The 23,700-nt window shown below is 53.0% G+C and overlaps 1 long non-coding RNA gene and 1 other non-coding gene across 2 annotated transcripts; one reads left to right on the forward strand and one right to left on the reverse strand.

The window, feature by feature from the left end:
* Positions 1–225: 225 nt before the first annotated feature.
* Positions 226–23,691, reverse strand: LOC122691312. Its single transcript, XR_006340387.1, has 6 exons — positions 23,625–23,691; positions 23,041–23,126; positions 21,265–21,334; positions 1,264–1,415; positions 878–1,033; positions 226–343 (listed from the first exon to the last, which is right to left on the reverse strand). It is a non-coding gene; the product is annotated as an uncharacterized LOC122691312 (long non-coding RNA).
* TRNAE-UUC lies at positions 6,740–6,812 on the forward strand. The gene has a single exon. It is a non-coding gene; the product is annotated as a tRNA-Glu (tRNA).
* Positions 23,692–23,700: the final 9 nt, after the last annotated feature.

The raw sequence follows: 23,700 nt of genomic DNA on the forward strand, positions 1-23,700 counted from the left end.
CATGGACTGCAGCCCACCAGGCTCCTCTGTCCATAGGATTTTCCAGGCAAGAGTACTGGACTGGGGTGCCATTGCCTTCACCATTACTGAATACTAAAGTAGCTTTAAAAATAAATGAAAAAGATGTTCATCAGAAGTGGGGTTAATCAACTTGGGAAATGGGAGAAGGAAGAGAAAAAATATTGACAGTGTTCACTCATACATGCCCTGGAGCAGAGGAGGGGTCTTGGCTGTCTGTGAAGTAGCCCCAAAGGCTGCCCCAGCCCGAGGCTGTCAAACATTTCAGATCGCAGTTCCTCCAGCTCTGATCCTGGCTCTCCACCCTCCTTTAGCAGGTAGCTGGCTTCCCCGGAGAAGTGCATGAAAGGAAGGAATGAGGCAGCCATGAAGCTCAGGACAAGAAGCCTCGATCAGGGCTATGCTGGTCTCCCCTGACTCTTAATTGTAGAGAGAGAGAGGGTGAGTATCACATGTGACTGTGAGGATGGATCCTGGAGCCAGACTTTCTGAATTCACATCTTGGCTCACTGCTTACTAACTTGAGCAAGTTCCCTCAACCTCTCTGTGCCTTAGTTTTGACACCTGTAAAACGTTCCCCACGGGATTGTTGGAAGATCAGATGAGCCAATATGCTAACTGCTTAGGATAGTTGTTGGCATGTAATGAATACTCAGAAATGTTATTTGTATTGTTATCATTCTTGGTGGTTACAGCGAACACACCCCTATCTCAAAATGTAGTGGGAATGCAGGTAGGGTTTCACTGTCACCTGTGATGCTGGCTGATACTTTGTCATAGTGGTGTGCATTAGCCAGCAGTGCTTTCAGCTGCAGAAATTCCAAACACAACAGCTTAGACAAATAAAGCTTGGTTTTACCTCAGATTACAAGAGGCCTGTGAGTTGACAGCTGCTGGCCTAGGTTCAACAGCTCAGCCATGTCAAGCCCTGTCTCCATAAGGACTTTGCCTCTTTTTCATGTGTTCTGCCTCAGTGTTACAACATGACTGCCACAACTCCTGGTGTCATATCCACCTGCAAGGCAGGAAAAAGGGAAATGGAGAGAAAATTAGAAATACCAGCCACCTATGGCTCTTTAATCAAGAAAACAAGTCCGCCCAGAACCCCCCAGCTGACTGCCAATTATATCTCATTTACTAGAACTGTATTATTTGACCACACTTAGTTCAAGACAGGCTGGGAATTTAATTAGCTTTCCAGCCGCAATTAGTGCAGATCATAAGGGAAAGGAAGGTAAGAATGACCTTGCCGAGTCTGCCACTATTTTCTTTATCCCATGAAAGGAATATCCGTGACCATGTTCAGTGAATCAGGAGTGGGTAGTGAAGTTCACCAAACGTTTTCTCAGCAGCAGAACCCTCTTCCGCTCTTGGGTTCCATCTAAATAGAGGCCCACCTGTTGTGAAACAAGAGGCAAATATTGAGCCATGGGGACCACCTGGGAGCCCACATTTTCTTGAGACAGCAAAGCTGAGAACCATGCAGACCAGGATCCGAGGCTTCCAAAGAACTCCTTTCCAACTTTCAAACCCAGACATCCTTCTGCCAGAAATGGCCATCACTACCAGCCTCAGACCGGTGAGGAAGCCAGAAGCAATCGGGTTGCTGAACCAAGCCCTTGGCAGCAAAGGCATCTCTGCTCATTTCCTCCCGGACTTGTTAACCTGTTTTCCATCTTCCGGGCTCTCAGGAGCACTGGGCAGGCCAGCTGGAGAGTAGGCGACTCCCATGTGTGACTGCCCTAGTTTTCCTTCATGTCCTCTGAGCAGGCCAGGCTGATGCTATCTAGTTCCTGAGACCCTGCAGTGAACTCAGCCCTCAGATACCGCCTCTTGATAACAGTTTCACCTTTTCCATCTCTTTTAACAAATACCAACTCCTGGCCAAAGCCCAAACTCCTGGCTGAAGACCAACTGCTGGCTGACAGCTCCTTGCTCCTTCCCAGAAGCAAACCTGGTCTGAGACGGCCTGGAGGGTGGGGCAGGGAGAAGCAGGCCAGGTGCCCAGGACTCCCTGCCTGCCCCAGGCAGCTCAGTGCCTTCTCTGGGCCCTGGTTCCCCACAGCAAAAGGAGTATATTAGATGCTTCCTGGGGTTGCTGCTCTCTGCATGCCTTCTGCAGGCTCCCCTGGCTCACCCATCATGGCACCTGGACTCTGCCGCTGTGCCAGCCACAGATTCTGTGACCAGCCACGGGCCACCTTCAGCAAAAGGGTCCTTGCCATGGTCCCAGGCCTCAGCGGAAAGGCAGCTCGTTATTTCTGAGTCTCTGGAAAGTGCACTTTGAACACATTTGCATCAATGCAGGACACAATATCTCCCCCAGGAGGCCAGAAAAGAAGGAAAATTCAATTTGTCAAGACATCCAGCCCTCGCATCCTGCTCTTCCTACCTGCTTTCTTGGCCCCTGAGAGGCAGCAAATCCTCTTGGGCCCAGACAAAGAGGAAGGGAAGCAGATGCTGTTTCAGACGGCATTTTTCCTCAGTTCAGTGGTAGGTTTATACTTTCACAGATACGATTTTGCACCACCCTCCCACCCATCACACAGAGCAACACTTCGACTTTCCAGGGCACTCTCCCCACCCCCCACCACTGGTGCCACCTGAGTCCCTCTCCCAGAAGGACACAAGGTCCCTCCCTGCCCACCTCCTGCTCCTGCTCTACAGCCTGTGAGGTGGTGTTCCCAGGCACGCCATTTGTCTGATGGAGAAACAGGCTTGGGAAGTCCAGCCCCACAGCGGGTGTCTGACCGGGGCTGGTCTTGCAGCCTGGCACACTCGGCATCCCCTGGCTGCACCCTCAGCTCAGACCCATGCCCCCTGAGTCTCTGTCCTTCCCCTCACTGGCACCTTGGAGCTCACTCAAAACGTCTTGGGTTGGTCTCTCCTCCCCTCTGTGAAGCTTATCAGCCCTTTTCTTTTTTTTCCCCAGCTTCTCACAAACCACATGAGACAAGGCTATAGATACAACATGAGATTAAAGGCTGAACCTCATCCAGGTCAGGAAATTCCGAAGGCAGTTGCCCAGTTTATCGCCAGCCCTGCTGATACCCCCAGGGTAACTAGTCTGCTAGTGAGGTGGGGGGCCGGGGGCAGGCATGAACTGCAGGGGCACCCGGGTCCTTGGAATTTCCCGAGGACCAGATGCCCTGACTCCCCACCAGCTCCCAGGGCTGTTGCCCTCTCCCTGTCTTGGGCCTGGTTCCCACTCCCTCCCTTGATGTTGTGTCCTGAGTGTGTCCCTCTGCAGACACACTGTGTCTGTTCCCACCAGATCCAAATATGCTTACTTCCTCGTCCTTCAGACAGGCCTCTGTTGGACTCACTCTACACTGACCGTCCCAGTTGCTAAGTCAGTGCTCAGCCTCAACTCTCGGTAACCCAGCACTTTGGTCCCATGCTGTCCTTGGCTGGACTACAAACTCCCTGCCTCACTCCCACCCCTTGGTCCTCTCCTCACCTACCCCCACGCTCACTCCTGTCCTGTGGCCTTAAATACTGTACACACTGCCTGACCCAACTGCCTGCTCAGCCCTCTGCCTCAAGGTCGGACAGGCATCTTGGGCCTGTGAACCCCAACCGCCAGGTTTCCCCAAACCTGCCCCCTACACCCCACCCCTTAGATGTAGGAACTCTTCCCTCACACCCTACGTCTATTATTATGGTCACCTTTCATGTAAACTGGGGACCTGACACCTCTGGCCATCTCCCTGCTACCCTCCACCTTCCCTTAAACCTATCACCCACCTGGACCCTGTTGAAATGTGCATTTGCTCAAAGTCTTAAAATCCCCCTTTGCCCAAGTTCAGGGTCAAAAAAAAAATGCTAGCGTGACATCCTTCCATCCATCTTTTTCCTGCCCCTGCCTCTTGCCCCTCTCACTCTATTCCAGCCACCCTTGTAACTGCCATCCAAAATCCAACTCTGCCCCTGGAATCCCAAGGCTCAGTCTCCCCCTTCTTCAAGTCTTCTCAAATAATTCCTTCCCTCCTATCCTATTTTAAACTGCATCACCTCCCTGGCACTCTCTATTCCCCTTTGTGTGAGTTAGCTATTGCTGAGTAACAAGTTAGCCCAAAACGTAGAAGCTTAAAGACAGTATTTGCATGTTTATCTTACAGTTTCTATGGGTCAGGAATATGGGTGTGGTCTTGTTATTCCTCTGGGTCTCTCATAACTTCAGGCAAGCTAGGTTGGGGTCCTTTCAGGGCTGGGTCTGCATAAGGCTGTCTTATGAGGCTGTGGGCAGTAATTGTCTCTTCCCAGGCTGCCCTCAGTCCCTGGCACATGGGCCCTCCTGTGCTGCTCAAAACATCAATGTGAGCAAGGGGAAAGGCAGGGCGTGCCAGTGAGACAGACTCACAGACGTTTGTTTGTTTTTTAATTAAGTAATTTGGCTGTGCCAAATCTTTAGTTGCAGCATGTGGGATCTAGTTCCAAAATCAGGGATTGAACCTGAGCCCCTTGCATTGGGAGTGCAGAGTCTTGGCCACTGGACTGCCAGGGAAGTCCCCTCACAGGCATTTGTAACCTAGTCTTGGTAGTGCCAGCCCATCACTCTGCCTTTCCTAGTCATTAAAAGAAAGTCCCAGGTCCAGTTCAAACTTGGAGGGAGGGAGCTGCACAAGAGTGTGAGAACTCAGAGGTGTGAAGACCTGAAGCCCTGTCTGAAACTGGCAGTCATACGGTTTCTGCTGGTTTGGCTTTCTCATATCCTTCCTTCCCATCTGACGTACTCTCCTGTTCATTATCTGTCTCCTTGAATGCCCTGCAAGCTCTTTGAAGGCCAAGCTTTTCTGGGTTGTTGAAGGCTGTGTCCACACTGTTGCAGCACATAGCCAGCATTGAATAGATCCTTATTGGGTTGGTGCTTCAGGAAGTTCCTGACAATACAGAATAATAACAGCCCTCCACTCTCAGTGACTGTCCTTAAATTTTCCCAAAGTCAGCCAGTGACAGGCACTGAAGGCTGATTTCTGTAAGGGTGAAAGAGGCTAGGGTGTGGGACCCCAGGGCTGGAGTGTGTTGACTACCATGGCCATGGCCAAGGAATGACAGTCCCTATGCCCTCCCTGAGACTCAGTCTCACCCTTGTGAAATGACACTCAGTCGCAGAGCCTGATCTCAGTTTCAAGAGCTCTTTAAAGGAGTGAGGCTAATTCATTCTTTGACATATGGATTTTCAAATATTTTAAAAATTCAAAAATCATAATTTGGTAAAAAATATTTTTGGGTGACAATTTAGGATTATCTACCAAAGCTTTAAATGCACACACTCCTTGATCCAGCAAGTGCAGAGCCTGTAATTGTTGATTTTTCACTATATTCACACATAAATGCAAAGATGGGTGTACAAAGATGTGCAATGAAACTTTGTTTATTGTAGCAAAAGAATAAGAATGATAAATGTCCTCAAGTGAGGGGCCAGATAATTAAACCTGAGCATGTCCACCTGTGGAATAGCACACAGCTATTGGGAAGGCCCAGGAACCCACATGTCCTGATGTGGATGCAACATCATCTCATTTACTGAGTTAATCAACAGCTATTTGAGCATCTACTATGTTCCAAGTATTATTCTAGGCACTAGGGACACAAAAGAGCAAACTCCCTGTTCTTGGAAGCTTACATTCATGTAAACCCATACATGCACGTGCAAAGCACACCAACAAATATAACCATGCAAACATAACAGGATTCTAAAGAAAGCCCAGTGGAGCAGGGAGAGCATGGGAGACTGCTTCTTAGAGCATGGCCACTGAGGAACATCTGAGCCAACATCTGGGCAAAGTGAAGGAGAGGTCAAGGGCAAGCATCTCCCAGATAGAAGGGACAGCCAGTGCAGAGTCCCCAGTACCAACAGGCTTGCTATATTTAAAGAAGAGCAGTCGTGGGGTGGGCGGGGCACTTCCCAAGTGGCTCAGTGGTAAAGACTCCGTCTGCCAATGCAGGAAACAAGGGATACAAGGGCTCTATCCCTAAGAGGCGACGAGCCCCTGGAGGAGGAAATGGCAACCAACTCAAGAATTCTGGCCTGAAGAATCCCCATGAACAAAGGAGCCTGGTGGGCTGCAGTCCATGGGGTCGCAAAGAGTTGGACACGACTGAGCAATTGAGCACACACCTACAACAGGCTGGAGAAGCCCAAGTGGAGTGAGAAGGAGGAGAAGAGGGAGGGGAGGAGGAGGCAGGGGGAGGCTGAGGTCAGGGAGGTGGGGTGAGCAGAGGTTGGTGGGTGAGCATCAGATGGGTGACAGCCACCCATCTGAGCTGGCTGTGGACTACTTACCCTTCAGGATGCAGGCTCAGGGGCAGGTGATCTGGTGCAGCTGCTGAGATTCCACCCTGGTGGGGTTGGGACCTCAGCTGCCTGCTCCATGCAACGGGCTGAGTTTTTCCCCAGCACCCCTCTGGGACTGTGGGAAGGGGATGAAACAATGGTGGGAGCCTGAGAAGGAGGCCACTGTGACAGCCTGGAGAGGACAGCAGCTTGGACCAACGCAGACGGATGAGATTCTGAGTATGTTCTGGAGACCCAGCAGAACATGCCGTTGGGTCAGATTCAAGGTATGAAAGAGAGAAGGGAATCACTTGTAACTCTTTGGTCTTTGTCCTGAGAAACTGAGTGAATATGAACCCTTTTACTAAGATGGGAATAAGTGAAGGACAAGCAAGATTTGGGGATGGGAAAAGTGGAAATTAAGAGTTTGTTTTTGGGAATTCCCTGGTAGTCTAGTGGTTAAGACACCATACTTTCAATGCTGAGGTCACTGGTTCAATCCCAGTTTGGGGAACTAAGATCCTGCAAACCACATGACACAGCCACAAAAAAAAAAAAAAAAAAAAGTTTACTTTTGATGCATTAAACCTGAGATGCCCTCTGGGGGCCATGCAGAGAGTCCATGGAGGGCAGGCAGCTTAGTGAGTGGACTTTAGTGGGGAGGAGAGGCTGGGAAGAGATGGGGGATGGAGGAGAGTGTTGGGGGTGGGGTGGACTGGGTTTCAAGCTGGGTCTGGATGCGGTCACTGAGGAGTCAGTGTGGGCTAAACTGACGGCCCAGGTTGGGGATCTTTTGTGAACACATCCATGTTTAGTAATGGAGACAAGGAAGGCACACAGATGAAGAAGAGGAGGAGGTGTATCCAGGAAGCCAAGTGAGGAGAGGCCTGGGGATGGGGGCGGAGGAGGGGGTGCGGGTGTGCAGGCAGGTGGAGGAGCAGTCCAGTGCTGCCAGGAGCTGAGTGTACGTGGACAGCAGAGGGTCACTTCTGGCCCATTGGGTGGAGGTCCTTCAGCTTTCAGGCTTAGACAAAGCCAGAGTCAGGGCAGGGCGGGGCCCACAGGGGTTGCAGGGGGCTGCAGGGACCACAGGGGCCAGAAAAGGAGGTGGTTACAAAGATAACACCTGTCAAGAGAGCCGAGGGAATTCCCTGGCAGTCCAGTGGTTCAAACTCCATGCTTCTACTGCAGGAGATACAGGTTCGATCTCTGGTTGGAGAACAAAGATCCTGCGAGCAATGAGGCCCCTCCTCCCCCCAGAAAAAGAGCCAAGGAATAAGGGATAGGCACAAGGTCTTGGAGTTTGGGTTTGAAGATGAGGAGCATTCCAGCATGTTCTGACAGGGAGTGATCCAGGAAGCCTGAGAAGTGGGTTCAAGCTGCAGCAAGACGATGCACAAGGCTCAGGAGCTGTGACTGAGTGGGTGGTGCAGACGGACTGGAAAAGGCTGAGTAGGTCCTTCTAAGAGATCTGGAGGCCCAGGGAGGTGGCTGTGAGGGCTGCGGAGGCACAGAAGACAGGGAGCGAGCAACCAGGGTGGCTGAGACCACTGTTGTGGAGAGAGGGTCCTGAACACAGACAGCCTCCCTCACCTCCTCCAGCCAGGCGAGGACTCGGGGGAGGCAGAAAACTGGGCCACCCAAGGTCGAGCTTTGCCGGGTGAATAGGAACATTTGGGGGGCAGTGTTGGGAAGAGGAAGAGAGATGTCCGTGGATTGTCCTTATCACACTCAGTTCCCAGAGCCCTCGCCCATACCCTGCTCTGTTTCACCCCCACCCTGGGGCAGGCACCACTTTGAACCCTTTCTGCACTGATGACAGGGGGTTTGCAGCTGAGGAAGGGCTCAGTAATTGGACAGAATCTCTGGGAGGGGCCATGGGGATTAGTGACAAGGAGAGAAATGCGGGGGTCAGACCAGGAGTGGAAGAGGCTCCAAGGAGCCCAGGACCCTCACTTTCTGAGGACTCAAGTGCTCCCTTTTCTTCCATTGACCTTGGAGATGGTTGCAGTCCCTTCTGAGTCTCAGATCCAATAGTTTGATCCAGAATTTGGAGGGAACTCCAACCAGGGGTAGGAACACACCCACCCCAGCCCTCTGGGGTCCTCATAGCAGCCCTGCCTAGCATCACAGCCACAGCCCACTCTGCCCCGTCTCAGAGACCCTGAGGTCCATGTCTTCCTTGACCTGTTCTGAGAATGAGCAGGAGGCCACAGGACCCTGTGTGTGCCCAGCACTGTGCTAGGCCTCATGGGGAAAGCAAGGGAAGGAGGAGAGGGTGTGCCCCTGGCATCCAGCACTCCTGAAGCTGAGCCCTTTGCTGCCTGTCGCTGCCAGGTGAGTGTCACCTGTGAACAGGTGCACAGGCCTCAGGTGGTGGTGCACACTCACCCATACCAGGCAGTGGAAGACCAGGGCATGGGCCTGGGTGCTGGGTGCAGACAGCTGTCTTTGCAGCCTGGCCAGCTCCTCCCTTGTGTTGGGGTCCAGGGGAGCCCAGCTCAGGGTTGTTTTGTCTCACACAGGTGTCACAAATGTAGAGTGCAAGCTTGAGCCTGCAACCTCCACTCTATGATTTGGCTGGGAGGAGCTGAGCACCCAGGGTCCCCCTCAGGTAGGTGGGAGGAAGCAGCCATGGTACAGGCCACCGGTCCCCCCCATGTGCCCTCGATCCAAGCATCTGCCCTGGCAGCATCATCTCATGCCGGCTGTTTTTCCTAATGGAATCACAGCTTGCCAGACAAAGCAACAACATTCATAAAATGCCCCAGGCATGACAAATCTTCCCTTTGAATGGGTCATTTGCTGAAGGAGATGCCACTGATGACTCATTCCATAGATCAGAGAGTCCTGGCATTACAGACAGCTGAAGCTGAGGAGTCTTGAGAGAGGATTATTGCTGGTCTTTGTGCCGATGGGCCTACGGAGCCAAAGGGGACACAGGTGTGGCCTGTTCAGTGTTAGCTCAGACTCACTTCAGGAGCAGTAGGGAGGCATTTTTGGACTCTGTCCCTAACTCCTGATGGTGGACCACATTGGGAACCTGCCCCCTTGACCCAGACTCCCCAGTGTGACCTCTGGACCAGGATGTCGCAGGCTGCAAATGACCACAGCAATATTTCTGTCCTGCCGGCTCTTCCAGAATCCTGCCACCACCACCCCCATCCAGAGATGGATTCTGTTTCCCCTCTCCTAGAAATTGGGCTGGACTTTGTGACTGCTATGATAAATAGAATGTGACGGAGGGATGCAGGGGGACTTTGGAGACAAGGATACAGAAGGTGATACGACTTTGACCGCCGTATTCTAAGGAAGCCCAGCTCCTACAGGGCTGTATGTCTGTGCCCTGGTGGACAGTTCCAGTGAAGGCAGAGGGTCTGGGCTAGCAACCAGCACCACACACAGTCATGTGAGGAAGTCCATGTGATTCTACATGACACAAGTCATGTGATTCCAGTCCTGCTGTGAGCCACCCTAAGCTAAGCGGAGTGCAGCAGAGACAAGATATGCCTGCTGAGGACTGCCCATGTTATAGACTCGTGAGCAAAAGAAATAACGGTGTTGTTTTAAGACAGTTTGGGGATGGCTTGTTATTGAGTAATAGACAGTGAGAATGCTGCCCTTGATGATCTCTTGGACTTCCCTGAATTTCTCTGACCCAGGGATGCAGCACCTGCTCTGTGGATGACCGACTGAGAATATGGGTGGACACAGAGTTCCTTGTCCTGGGGGAGCTCTAGTACATTTGGGTCAGTGAGAGCTACTCCAGAGGGTCTGCCATATGTGGGAGAGGAAGTGTCTCATTCCTGGAAGTGGTTTCTATTTATATTTTTTTAAGATTTTTTGATGTGGACCATTTAAAAAGTCTTTACTGAATTTGTTACAGCATTGAAAGTGGAAGTGTTAATCACTCAGTTGTGTCTGACTCTTTGCGACCCCATGGTGTAGCCTGCCAGGCTCCTCTGTCCATGGAATTCTCCAGGCAAGAATACTGGGGTGGGTTGCCGTTTCCTTCTACAGGGGATCTTCCCAACCCAGGGATCAAACCCAGGTCTCCTGCACTGCAGGCAAGTCCTTTACTGTCTGGAGCCACCAGGAAAGTTCATATTTACAACATTGCTTCTGTTTTATTTACTTATTTTGCTTCAAGGCATGTGGGAATCTTAACTCCCCGACCAGGGAGCAAACCCACACTCCTTACATTGGAAGGTGAATTTGTAACCACTGGACAACCAGGGAAGTCCCTGGGGGTTTCTGTTTAATGGGAAATGTCTTCTTGGTAGCAAAATGTTTGGTATTAGTTTTGATATTTGGTCATTTTCCCAAAGGTTGTGAGGTCTGTGAATCCCTCCTGTGATCTTAGAGCTGTGGCCTGCAGAGAAATTGCTTTTTTTAAGCCTCCACTGAAACCCAGTAGTGACAGAGCTGCTGTGAGAGCAAAAATGCACTAAGCAGTGTGAGTCAACAGGGTGTCAAACAATACACTGAAATTCCCTGGAATAAGTTTCACCAAATGGGGGTCTGTGATTTTGTTTAGAATTCATATTGTGTGATTACGCCTACAGCAGTAATGCCCACAAAGTCCTTTTCACTAGAACAACACTGACCTGTTTTTATGTGAAGGGACAAGCAAGCACTCAGTAGCCCATTGCTTCCATCTCTTTGGCTGGATGGAGGTGCCCTGTATGGGTCACCATGGGGTTCCTGATCAAGGTCACTGCCATCAGTGTGGACAGAAAACATCACTAAGACAGCGGGAAATGTGGGCTATAGTGTCCTCATCCATTTCACACTTCAGTGGCCCACACACATATCCAGCAATTCTCTGCCCTCTATCCCAGCAACCTGGGAACCCACATCCCAGGAGGGCCTCAGCTCCTGGAATGCACTGAGCAGACTTCCCCATCAGCATCCTCTCCTGAGTCTCTGACCGTTGATAAATACACCCCAGTTTGTGAATTCATAATGAAAACTAAAAGCATACAAATAATTGGAACTGGAGAAGGAAATGGCAACCCACTCCGGTATGATTGCCTGGAAAATCCCATGGACAGAACAGCCTGCAAGCTACTGTCCATGGGGTCACAAAGGGTCAGACACGACTAGTGACTAAACAACAGCAAAATCTGAAACACCAAAAGCACCCCCCCAAAAAAAGTAAAATTAATAGTGCTCTATGTTCATTACCAGGACCTTCTTTCCAGTCTGCATCAGTTTCCGGTGACTGCATGGCTTGTTATTATCTCACGGTTCTGGAGTCGGAAGTCTGAAATCATGGCTGGTTCCTTTGAGGGCTGTGATGGGAGGATCTTTCGACGGGCTCTCTCCTCAGCTTATGTCTCTTCACCTCACCTTCCCTCTGGGCCTGACTCTGTCCAAATTCCTTCTTTTTATAAGGACACCAGTGATATTGGATTGGGGCCCACCCCAGTGACCTCATTTTAACCTGATTACATCTGTAAAGACCCTGTTTCTGAATCAGATCACATTCTAAGCTAACAGAGTCAGGACTCTAATATATGGATCTGGGGGGACACCATTCAACTCCTGATACAATGAAAATCGTATTTGAGTTTATGTTTCTCCCTTTAGTAGGACTGAGGATGACTGCACAGTAGCCTAGACCAGCATCAGGGTGATTTGGCAGGCAGAGGGCAGAGGGCACTGCCCTCAGGCCAGGAGGCCAGCTTTACCCTGTGGCCTTGGCCAGTCTCAGTGGAACCTCAGTCTTTCTGTGATAAGGCTTAGACCGAGTGGTCCCTTTGGGCCTTTCTGTCCCTGAGATTGCTCAGGGTCACTTGTCCCTGGCTTTAGTTCACATGAGGCATGGAGGCCTGTGCTGGGCCCACTCAGTGTGGGTGTGAACAGAAGTGTGGCGGACACCGGGGCACTCAGCCAGGCTGCTCAGGGTGGATGTGCTAAGGAGACACCAGTAGGCCTCCCGGGGAAGGGCCAGGTTCTTGTGGGATCAAGAACAAGGAACCCTAGTTTCTCTTTCCCGCAGACTTTCCTCACTGCCAGCCCTACAGGAATTTCCCTTGAGGGCTGGATGGTCAGAGAAGAAGATGACACTCCTGAAGGGCAATGACTAGGCTTAATGCTAGAGCAGAGGGCTGGGCAGTGCATGATGAGAGGCTGGTGCCCCTTCCCCCAACAGCTGCTGCAACTCCAGAGTAGAGAGTGTGGCTGAGGGACCATGGGAGGCTTGGCAGGGAGGGGCTGAGGAGTAAGTAAACACTTTGTCTTCCTTGCTTTCACCTCTTCCGGGGCCTCAACATCAAGGGCCAGATGACAGGATATTCCTCTGCCCCCCGCTCCACCCCCCAGGGGCAGCCTGGCTGGCCCTGACACCGGCTGGTCCAACCCACTGCCCAGCCCCCGCCAAGTGTGGCTGGTGCACACTGGGGCAAAACTGAGCAGGCATAGCCCTCACCATGGAGGAGTGGAGATGATGCACATCTCACCTAGCACAGCAGGGAAGCCAGCCCTGTAGCTGCAGTGAGGCCCATCTGTTTCCGGGCACGAGCCCCAGCCTGGAGCTCCCTCAGGGAAGCACCCCAGGAATGCCCAACAAGGGCTTAAATCCAACAGCAGATCCTAAGTCTGGGACAGTGGGAATAAATAGTTGCTTAGGCAAGTTTCACCCTAAACCAAGACTTGGGGACAGTAATTCTTGCAGAGCAAAGATGGCTGTGTGATTGCTTACTGTCAGGAGGTTTGCCCAGGCTTCCAGGGTTGGGGTGCGGGTCCCACTGCTCTGGTCTTGGCAGCACCTGGCTCAGCCTGCCCTGCCCTCCTCTCCCTAGGCCGCCTCCTGTAGGCCTGGAGGAGCTGGGCATAGGGGTGAGGACCAGTGGGACCATGGCCCAGGCTTCCAGAAACACATGGGCCACGGGTCTGGAGCTCACCAGTGAGGCAGAGGAAGGGGAAGAAAGGACAGACAGCTCAAGTGGGTTGTTGCTCCTAGCAGCCTGCAGGGCTGCCCTGTGCCCCCTCAGTTCCCCTCCCCAGCCCTGCAGGCAAGCATGGCCGGGTGGCCCCATTTCTCACCCCTATCGATTATGCTGGCAGAGCCCTGCAGCACAGGATGTAAATCATCATCCTTGGGGTATTTAACCCAGGGAGGGTTAGCTGGAGGTGGCATCCCTTATAAATCCTGCATCTGATATTTTTATATTAATTCCTAGAGTAGCCAGATTACTTTTTATTCCACTGACTATTTATTCCACTGACTTCTTCATTGACTAGGAGACATTTCTGAACAGTGCGTATCTTGTGGAGCATCAGTCATTTAGTGGGGTGCTTCCTCTGGTTGCAAGTTTTTTCATTAATGTAAAAGGAATGAAAATTCCTTTGCTTCAAAGACTCGGTCTTTGGAAATAACAATGCACAGGCCAGCCAGAGTCACTGCTGCCAGCACCACCACTGCCATGTATATGCGCTGTCTGGAGGGGCCTGTGAGCCTCTGACTAAGGGGCAGAGTCCCCTGGCATCCTCTCTTTCCTCTTTTTCCCCAGTCCCCCTTGGCCATGCACAGGACCTGAATTAGCCTCTGTCAAGGGACCATGGCTTGGCAGAGACCAGGTCCCCGAGAGCCAAACACGTGGTCATCAGGATGATGGCAATAACCGTCTTGCTCTGAGGACCCAGTTGAAGACATGGGTGTTAGGGGAAGAAAGCTGTCTGCAAATACAGGTGTGTCCCTGCAGAGGAATGGAGCAGGCATGTTCTGGGTGATGGTGACAGCCCACTTGCTTTGCAGATGAGAGAATCATGTTTGCTGGAGACTCTCTGAAGCTCCACCCCATGCAAGAGTTGGATGGCAGTAGAATCCAGCCAAAACAAAGAGATGACCACCCTTTACCTGCACAGTGAGTGTGCTGGATCACCCAGTGGACTCAGTCGGGTCTGAGTCTCCCATGAGGGACCCAGCTGAAAAAAACGGGTGTTAGGAGGAGACAGCTGTCTGCAAACACAGGTGGGTCCCTGAAGAGGAGCAGAGAAGGTGAGTTCTGGGTGGGCTCCCAGCAAAGCCAGGGCCATGGGCATCAGCCAGGGGCAGATGGAGGCTGCAGAAAGGGAGGAGACACAGAGGAGGGGAGGCTCACTGGGAACAGGGCGTGCGAGCAGCAGAGTGAAGCAGGCACCTTCCATTTTGAGATCCTCACCTGTGTCTCTCCCATTGCACCATGCTCTGGGCAGCTGATCCCCACCCAGTGGGCCGGGTACCAGCGGCATCAGCAGCCCCAGGGATCTAGTCCCGAGGACAATGTGTCACCCTACCCCCACACCCAGAGTTAGAACCTGGGGGGCAGGCTCACAGTGTGTTTGACCAGCCTTGCACTAGAATTTGGAAACCAACAGTGAAGTGAGGGCAAGAAGCCCAGAGAAGGAACAGCTGGGTTTGCACCTCAGCAATCTGCCTGGAAAATGGGGCACTGCTCCCACCCAGGCGGGTGTTGTGACCCTGAATGAGTTAGAAGCTCCAGTCCAGGGCTGCCCCCATGTAGGTTCTCCACAGCCATGAGCCATTCCCACTGTGCTCACTCAAGGCCGGCCTCCTCTTCTAGGAGAGATGATTCAGGCCTCAGAGCTTTGCCTCCCAGGGAAACCTCACTCAGCTTTTCTTCCAGGGGTCAGACATGCATAATTCAACCTTTAGGATTTTGAGATTGCTGATAAATTACAGATACAAATGGGTAACCAGGCAAAGCCCCTCTGCAGCCTGGGTATCCACCTGGGAAATAAAACAGAGGTCACTCCCTCCTGCCCCCCACCATAGGCAAGGTCGCAGGAGCCCCCAAAGACGAAGGCTGCTTGCATTTGTGGGCAGCTGCTTCCAAGACAACCGTGAAGAAAACAAAAAAAGGTTGTGAATGGTGTTAGAGAATCAGCTGTATCCAAGCGTCTGGATCCTGTAAGGAAACAATTATGAGGCAGGAGCGAAGCTTTAGAAGATCATAGGTGCTTCATCCAAACTCTTCTCTTCCATCCCTGAGGTGGACTCCTGATGAGGGTCTGGGCAAGTCCCAGGAGCGAAGGAGGTAAGCTCGGGGCCCCGGGGCGGGGGTAGGGAGGAGAGCAGGCACCCAGGTGCCTGCTCAGTCCCGGCCTCTCTGCATCAGTCTCCCTGTTCATTCATTGCCTGACACAGCCATGGATGAAATGACTAGGACAGGGAGTGATCTGGCCATTTAGATAAATACATCTTGTAGACCAGCCATCAGGTTCCTGTGGGTAGGAGGGGGTGGGGGTTGGGGAGGGGAAGGAGAGTTGCTGTGAGTGAGGAGGATGCTTCTAAGCTTCTGAATCAGCTTTCCACGAGACCCCAGGGATCTGGGGCAAAGAGAGGGTCTGAGACAGGCCTCTGAGGGCCATTGCTAGGGGGTGGGAGATGGAGGGGCGGAGTGGGAGGGCAGAATTATCCACAGACGTGGAAAAGCCGAGGTTCAGTTTCTCAGTTACAGCAGTTTCTCAGTTATAGGAGTGGTTGAAAATGTGGTTCCGGGTGTCCTCAGAAGTCACCTAAGGGAAACGAGGGGCCCTCCCTGAAATCAGTGTGGAGTCTTGGTGTATTGATTGATTAGAACCTTTCTCCTGCCCCCGGGAGATGTCCTGTGTGGAGAACAGCACAGACACAGTGGTCCCTTCTCTCCCATCCCCCACCACCTGAGTGCTCATCTCACAGCTGTACTAGGAGGTGGACTGCTGTGCCCACAAAGTTCACATGGGCTTCCTTTCAGTTCCATCCATGTGGTTTCCGTGAGCCAGGTCCTAGGCCTTCCTGTGTGCCCCCAGCCCACCCACACCCACGTGTGGTGGAAAGACAAGCCCAAGTTCTGCCTGGCTCAGCCAGGGGGCCTCCCTGTGTGGCTGAGTCACAGCACAGACAATCTGTGGTGAGTTCTTCCATGGTAGCCTCATTCAAGGACAGGTTACAATTCGCAGAGGTTGCAACTGCATCCACCCCTCACAATGCAGCCCCTGTCTTGGGGGGCAGGGCAAGGGCTGAGCAGCACACACAGGGTAGTAGAAGCAGCCCCACCAGTGGCTACTTGGTGTCCGGGCTGGAGCTGGGCAGAGAGCAGCCGCAGGGCTCCCTGGAGGTCCTGGGACAGAGCCCGGGATGGGCAGGTAGGGGCCTGTCTCTAAGCCAGAAGGGAGAAGCTTCCAGACATGATTGCATCTGACCTTCTCCTCATGTCTCCTTTCTCTGGCATAGGGCCTGCAGTGAGCCCAGCTCCTTCGTATTCCTGGGCTTCAGCGTGGGGGAACTTTGTAAAGTTTCCAACCCACAGAAAATTGCCAACCTCTGTAGGCTTGAGGGGGACCCACGATCTCCACACAGAGCCCTTCTCATTCCTGTGGACCTCTGTGGAGAGAGGAATTGGGGGTGGGGAGTGGGAGAGCTGCTCTGAGTGAGGAGGGTGCTTCTATGCTTCTAAATCAGCTTCCTGAGAGACCCTCACCCCCAACCCTGCTGGCCTGGAGCACTGAGGTCTTCAGAACCTTCCAGAACCTTCCTCAGTTGAGCAATCCCAGCCCAGGGCCAATCCCCAGGGAACCTGGAGAAAGAGAAGCTCCCCTTGTTGAGGATCCCTGTATCCTTCTGTTTAAAGGGCCAGAGGGAGGAGAAGGATTCTGAGCTTTTAAGAGAAGGTCTCTCAACAAAACACTTCCTGATGCTCATCTGACACTAAAAACCTATTCAAGTCATAAACTTCTCCTGTGGAACACGTCTCAAGAATGTATTTATCTAAAGGGCATCTGTGTTTGGTCTCAAACTCAAATGCTCCAAATGTCAGGCCCTGAATGATTTATTTGGGGCCTCCTGTTCCCTCCCTGTGAATTGTCTTCCGGCTCCAGCCCTGCTCCTGTCACCCTTTCCACTGATGTTTACAGACTCAACAGGCTTCTGTTCACACCAAGGAGGCAGCCCAGAGGGAGTTGGGGGCAGAGGGGTGTGAGTGTGCACCGGTAAGGACTGATGCTGTCACAGCAGATGGCCCTGCCCTACCTCCTGCCTCCTGAATGCACCTTGTGCCTCTGCCCAGGCTGTCTTCTTAGCTTCCAGGGCCATTCCTCACAGCAGGTCATCCAACTAGCACCCTGAGTCCTCATCATGTCCCCATGGAGAGGGCCGGGAGATAAATCCAGCACAGTTAAACCAGGAAGCAGGACTTCCCTGGCTGTGCAGTGGTTAAGACTCCATGCTCCCGATGTAGGGGATATGGGTTTGATCCCTAGTTGGGGAACTAAGCTCGCACATGCTGCAGGGCATGGCCAAAACAACAACAAAAACAAAAACAAAACAGGAAGCACACTGCGTGTGTGTGTGTGTGTGTGCTCAGTTGCTTCAGTCGGGTACAACTCTTTGCGACCCCATGGACTGTAGCCTGCCAGTCTGCTCTGTCTGTGAGATTCTCCAGGCAAGGTTGCTGGGGTGGGTTGCCATATCCTCCTCCAAAGATCTTCCCAACCCAGGGATCAAACCCACGTCTCCTGCGACTGCTGCAACGCAGGCAGATTCTTTACCACTGAGCCACCAGGGAAACCCAGGAAGCATACTGGGTTCCCTTCAAATTGTTTAGATGGAGCATCTGAGTATTGGCTAGGGAGAGTGGTATCTTGGAGCCCAGACTTCTGAGTGACAATTAAGAGTTGAACAACAGAGGGGGCCAGAGGCAGGCAGGAAGACAGAAGGAACAGCCAGTGGAGGTCAGTGGCCACAGAACACGTAGGGAGTCTGAGACCATTGGAGGCAGGGTGGCTCGGGAGCAGAGGGAGGTAGGCCCTGGAGAGGGGCTAGATGCTGAGCTCCCAGCCCCAGCAAGCAAGCCCTTGGGTCTCAGGCTGCTGCACAGAGTCCCCTGACAGCCCTTCATCACAACATATTAACATGCATGAGCTCATCAGCCCCTTTCCAAAGAGGCCCCTGAGAACAGGGCCCTCCAACGCCCACTCTGCCTACAGGAGGCAGGGGTTTCAGTAGACGTGGTCAGGCTTGGTGCTGGGTCTGCAGGGGAACAGAAGATTCCCCAGGACGAGAGAGAGTGTGCCCAGGGGGAACCCCAGCAAGACTGCTGCTGTTGAGGGTGGGGGTGGGGGCTCTGGCACTTTCAATCCACCAGGAAACAGAGTGGAAGCTGCTGGATCAGACAGCCCACTGGGACTCAGCAGGCTCTGGTTTCTCTGCTCTCCCCACAGCGGGGGAGGTTTGGGCTAGGAGCCTGCCCAGCCCCCCAGGAGCCCCAGGGTAAAGCCGGGAAGGTGTTTCTTAGAGCATCAATGCCCAATAAGTACATAGCCATGTATGACTACTTAATTTTACATTATTGTAAATTCAGTTCCTGAGTCGCACCATCCATATCTCAAGTGCTCCACAGCCACACTTGGCTAGTGGCCCTCACATTGGATGGAACAGAGGAGGAAGTTACCACCATCACAGAACATTCTGTGGACAGCACTGGGGATGAAGGCCAGGCTGGCCAGCTTCTCAGCAAACAGGGGTGCTGAGGGGTGCCCACCTGGGCTGGGTGAGGTGTCTACAGCAGAGCTGGGAGCTACCTCCCAACCATGCACCTAGGTTCAGATAGCCACCTTTAGGGAGGTGTTAGAGAGGAAGCAATGGTGGCACCCTAGATCTACCCGAGACAGCACTCCCCACCTCCCCTGGCCACCTGGGGCTGCTGCCATCACTGAACAAGGTCTTTAGGAGCACTTCCTGGATTGGGGTGGGGAGAACGGGGGTCAGTCAGTGCCCTGCTGCTCGCGGGCTTGTCTGTAAGCACAGGTGGCTGGGGGAGCCACACAGGTTATGCCCTCCCACAGGCAGGTGGCCAGCCCCCCTCCCCCTCCTTTCCAGGGATGGCGGCACCCCCACACACACACTGCCTCAGCACCCGCAGGCCTGAGATGGATGTAGAAGCAGCACACCGTGCCTGGAGCTGCACCCACCCCATCCTGGGCAAGGAGGCCTCAGAAGCCATTACAGGACATTAAGTCAATGGACTTCCTATTTGTCAGCACACCAAGAACACAGCAGACATTTTCCACTCCTAAAGATTGCCTGGGTCAGAGCATTCACTCTGCCAATCCTGCAGGCTGTAACCCTCTCAGAGACCAGAACTGCACCTTCTAGAGGGGTGAGGTGAGGCTGCCAAGGAGGTGCTTCATGGGGAGACAAAGACCCCTTATCCCTGCTGGGGCAACAGAGGAAACCCCAAGGCCCACCCTGTCACTTCCCCCACTCCCTGTGGGCAGCACCATCCCCAGAGCTCTGTCTTCTTTGCCCAAAGTCAACTCCCCGGGACATCCGCCCTGACAGACACCCTGCCCCATGCCCCTCCCCATCTGGGGTCACTTGTGAATGCTCTGTGTGTCTGTACCTTATGTGTTGGTGATTGTCCTTGAGAAGCACCCCAAAGGAAGGGTCTTGGCTTAGCTCACTGTAGTTTGAAAAGGGTGCTGGGAAAATAGTGCCCAGCAAGTATTTATTAAATAGATGAACTTTTCAAGAAGAGTAAATGGTAAATGTGCAGATCAGGTGAAATACAGACTCGGATGTGAATTTTTGAGCAAAAACAAGGCTCAACTTCATGCTTGTTGATCATTTTAGGTTACATGACCAGGGAGGGACATTCAAGGCCCCTCCTTGTAGACCCTGGCTAAGCAACCCTGCCACAAGGCAGACCTCCCTGGCTTTGTGATTCTGCCCACCTGAACATGACAGGTAGCATATGCTACCTGTCACCAGTTTTGTTTTGTTTTTCCACTGTGGGCCACAGAACAAATCGAGAGGCATCATCCATCTTACCTGAAGGTTTTGTCATTTCAGTCTGGAAACTGGAGAATTCATAAATAGGTTTTGTGATGGTAAAGGTAAGCTTAATTTTTCATTCACCTCTAGCTAATAACTGATGGAGAGGTTCGCCTTTGCTTCTAGAAGCAAAAGGGAAAAGAAAAGGCTTCCCAGTGACAGGATAATTTGTCAGAAAGTTATGAACGAGCACAAGCAGGACTGTATAGGAAGTGTGTATTGAATGATATGACATACTGGCTTCTAATTGCTGCTGCCTTTCTGATCAATAATACATGTTTTCAAAAAACCTTCTGTTTGCATTTACACAATGGGCTGTAACTACTGCAAAGGATCCATTAAGACCTATTTTAAAAAGTGCATTCGTAAAAACTTGTCTAAATCTGCATTACAAGGCAGATTATGAAACTGCCCTGGGAGATGTTTTTTCTAAAGAGCATTCAGGTCATACCTGTTGGACTGGCCAATTCGAGCTCCCTGTTACTGCTATGGCTTGCTTGTAAGCTAGGTCAGTCCTTCTCTTTGGTGTCCTTGAGGCAAGAGGCAGGCACTGCCAGGCCTGAGGCCCCATTAGGTTCCAGTGGTCTCCAGCCAGTGGTACCCTTGGGCTGGGGACTTGATGTGAGCAAAGCCCCCAAAGCCTGGGTGAGGTATGAGCAGAAATCAACCCACCACTCCCGAATGTGTAATTACATGCTCAGATAAGTGCTGCGGTGGCAAAGAGGACTCTGGGGTTCTAGGGCTCTCTCTCCTTCCACTGAGAAAGCTGTAGGTCCTGTGGGGAGGGCTGGAGACAGGCATTGGCTCCTGCAGGCTGGTATCATTGGCTGCCAGCCCCATGCAGGTGTGACTTGTTACCTGTGCAGGTGGGAAGCCAGAGCTGGGGCAGCAGACAGCCCGTTTTAGGGGTCACCTGTGTTCTGTGCTACCTGAGCTAGGTCCACCGACCACTCTTGCCTCAGCTCAGCTTCCACAGCTGACGGGAACCAGTGATAACAAGGACAGCTCCTGCCCATTGCCTCGGATTCACCTGTCCTCAGGCATCTAAAGGGAGAGAGCTCTGCTTTCCTGAGGCCCAGAGATGTTGCAAACATGCTGAGGTCACACAGACCAGAGAGAGATGGCTTCGATACAACTCAGAGCCTACCTGCAACCTTCACACCAGGTCACTGCCCCCAGCCTAACATCCAGACAGCACCTTGGACTTTAGAGGACCCCTGGAAGAAGAGCCAAAAAAAAAAAAAAAGCTCATTTTCTAGACAACCAGAAACAGTGCTGATTCTGTCAAAGCTTCATTTGGGTTCAGCCTCACAGCACTGCCAGGTAGTTACTGTATTATTACTCCCATGTTCTAGTACATGATGAAGACCCCAAGGCCCCAGTGATGCAGCTAGCCTGGTTCTTGTGCTGTGGGGAGGAATGGAGAAGAGATTCTTCCAGAGAAGAGGGAGGGAAGCAGGCGAGGGAGGAAAAGGAAGAACAGAGGAAGGAAGGGAAAAGAGCAAGGTGGGGCCAGAAATTCAGAGGAGAAAAACAACTCCATTGGGGTGGCCCATGGAAGGGTGACTGGGGCAAAGAGTTGATGTCAGGCCTCCTGGTGGAGATGGGCCTTGTCTGGGACTCATGGGGGTCTCATAGATATGCAGGACCCAAGGCCAGAAAGCCCAACGCTTCACCTCTGCCCTCTCCTAGATGATTATCTGGTCAGGTCTCTGGGCATACACATGGGGGCGAGTGTACATCCGTGTCCTGCACATGACACAGGTATATGCTCATGCATACATGTGTACATACACAGACGGGGATAAAACTACACATAGGAGGCTCCCTGGACTTTTTTCTAAGAAGAAGGCAATACCCCCACCATAGTCTTAGATGTCCTCTCAAGACCCCCAAGGGTGGTGGTGGGGAAGGAGTGGAAGGGCCTGAGGGGATCAGGCAGGAGCACAGTGTCCAATGGGCCCTTGAGGTGGTCACCCAGAGCACGACTGGACATCCGGCCTGACCAGTGTCAGCCAAGGCTTGGCTGGGGCAGTTCCACAAGGGTGGGGCCAGTTGGAAAGAATGCACCAGGCCACCCCCCTTCATTCTGCATCCTCCTGTCACAGAAGTCTGTGTGTAACAAAGAAGTCTCTCTTGGGATCTCCCTTCCTAACTCAGGTCCCTTCGCTGTGCACAGGCCTGAGCAGCTCAGCCTTGGTGGTTACTATTAGCACCAGAGGTAGCTCGCCCACACCCAGGGGAATCCGCCACAGCCAACTCCAGCCCCAGATGTCCAAGAGCCTGAAGCCCTGGGAGGGTGAGGCAGGCAACATAAGGTCTGGTGGCCGCAGGGTGGCTCTCCTGAGCTGATAGCACTGTGCCCTGGCCTTCTGCCAACAGGCTGGCTTGGACATCTCAGGGGGCAGAGCCCCCAGCCAGCCTGTCTCGGCAGCTCCTCCTCCTCATGGCGAGTGACTTCACTTTGACTTCATATCTGCAGTGATGTGCACAGCTCTTACTCAGCTCTGAGCTCAGCCAGGCAGGAGGGCGCAGCTCTGTGCACAGCAGGAAGAAAAGACCCTGAAATAGGGGCACCTCAGGCCTAGGGACCTGGGATCCTCCCACCCCAAGCTCCCATGTGCATCCCATTCCTCTGTGCCCTGGTGGGGGCCAGACCTCAAAAGGCAGCTGGGAGGTGGGAGGAGAACAGTGGACTTTTCCCACAGGAGCCTAGTACTCACCTCCCCCCTCACCCCAGGACCTCCCATGTTAGGGACCCAGAGTCTTCCCTCTTTAGTATCAGATGTGTTTATAGGCATCATTTCTTGGTGCAAAAATTAAATTCTTTTGGGCTCCAGTTCCTTCTTGTTACTTGCTCTGCTACCCTGTCAGCCCCACATCCTAAGAACTCTAATGTGTGGTGGGGGGGAAAGGGTATTACCCTCCAAGCATTCCGTTAACGCTGGCTCCAGGTCTCTTTGAAAGGTGTGCCCGGTCAGATCCCTGTTTTCATTGGCTGGACCAGTCCTAAAGAGGGGTTCACAAACTAACGCTAGGACACCCCCAGAGGGACTACAGAAGCCACTCACCAGGCGCACCCCTGGAGTGCACAGAAGGCGCCGGCTCAGGGTCCCTCGCGGGGGCTCTTCCCCTCCTCCCACCTTCGGCCGCCAGAGAGGCCGCGCACCCACCGCACCTCCCCCCTCCGCGAAATGGCGGAGGATGCGCCCGTGCCCGGAGCCTGGAGGCGGGGCACCTGCCTGGTCTGCAGGTCCCTTCCGGCTCACTCCCAGCCAGTCCGCCCAGAATCCGCATCCCCGCCTGGTTTCCCTGCCCTCTCTGGGCGGCAGGGAAGGTCGAAGCGCAGAGACAGCGAGAGGGCGCACAGGCTGAGGAAGAGTGACTGTGCGTGCGGAGATGCACGGCTTGGGGCTGCGGCTGCCAGGCCGGTACCCGGACCCCGCACCTCGCCCCTACTCGTGCCCCGCCCGGCCTGCACCCCGCGTCCGGCTCTGGTCTACTAACCCTCGCCCTGGGGTAAGCGCACCAGGGATCGCCTGGGGAGGTACCCGGCGCCCCGCCTTTACTTCCGCACCCTGGC

Source organism: Cervus elaphus, unplaced genomic scaffold (assembly GCF_910594005.1).
Source record: "Cervus elaphus unplaced genomic scaffold, mCerEla1.1, whole genome shotgun sequence".
NCBI classification, from domain to species: domain Eukaryota; kingdom Metazoa; phylum Chordata; class Mammalia; order Artiodactyla; family Cervidae; genus Cervus; species Cervus elaphus.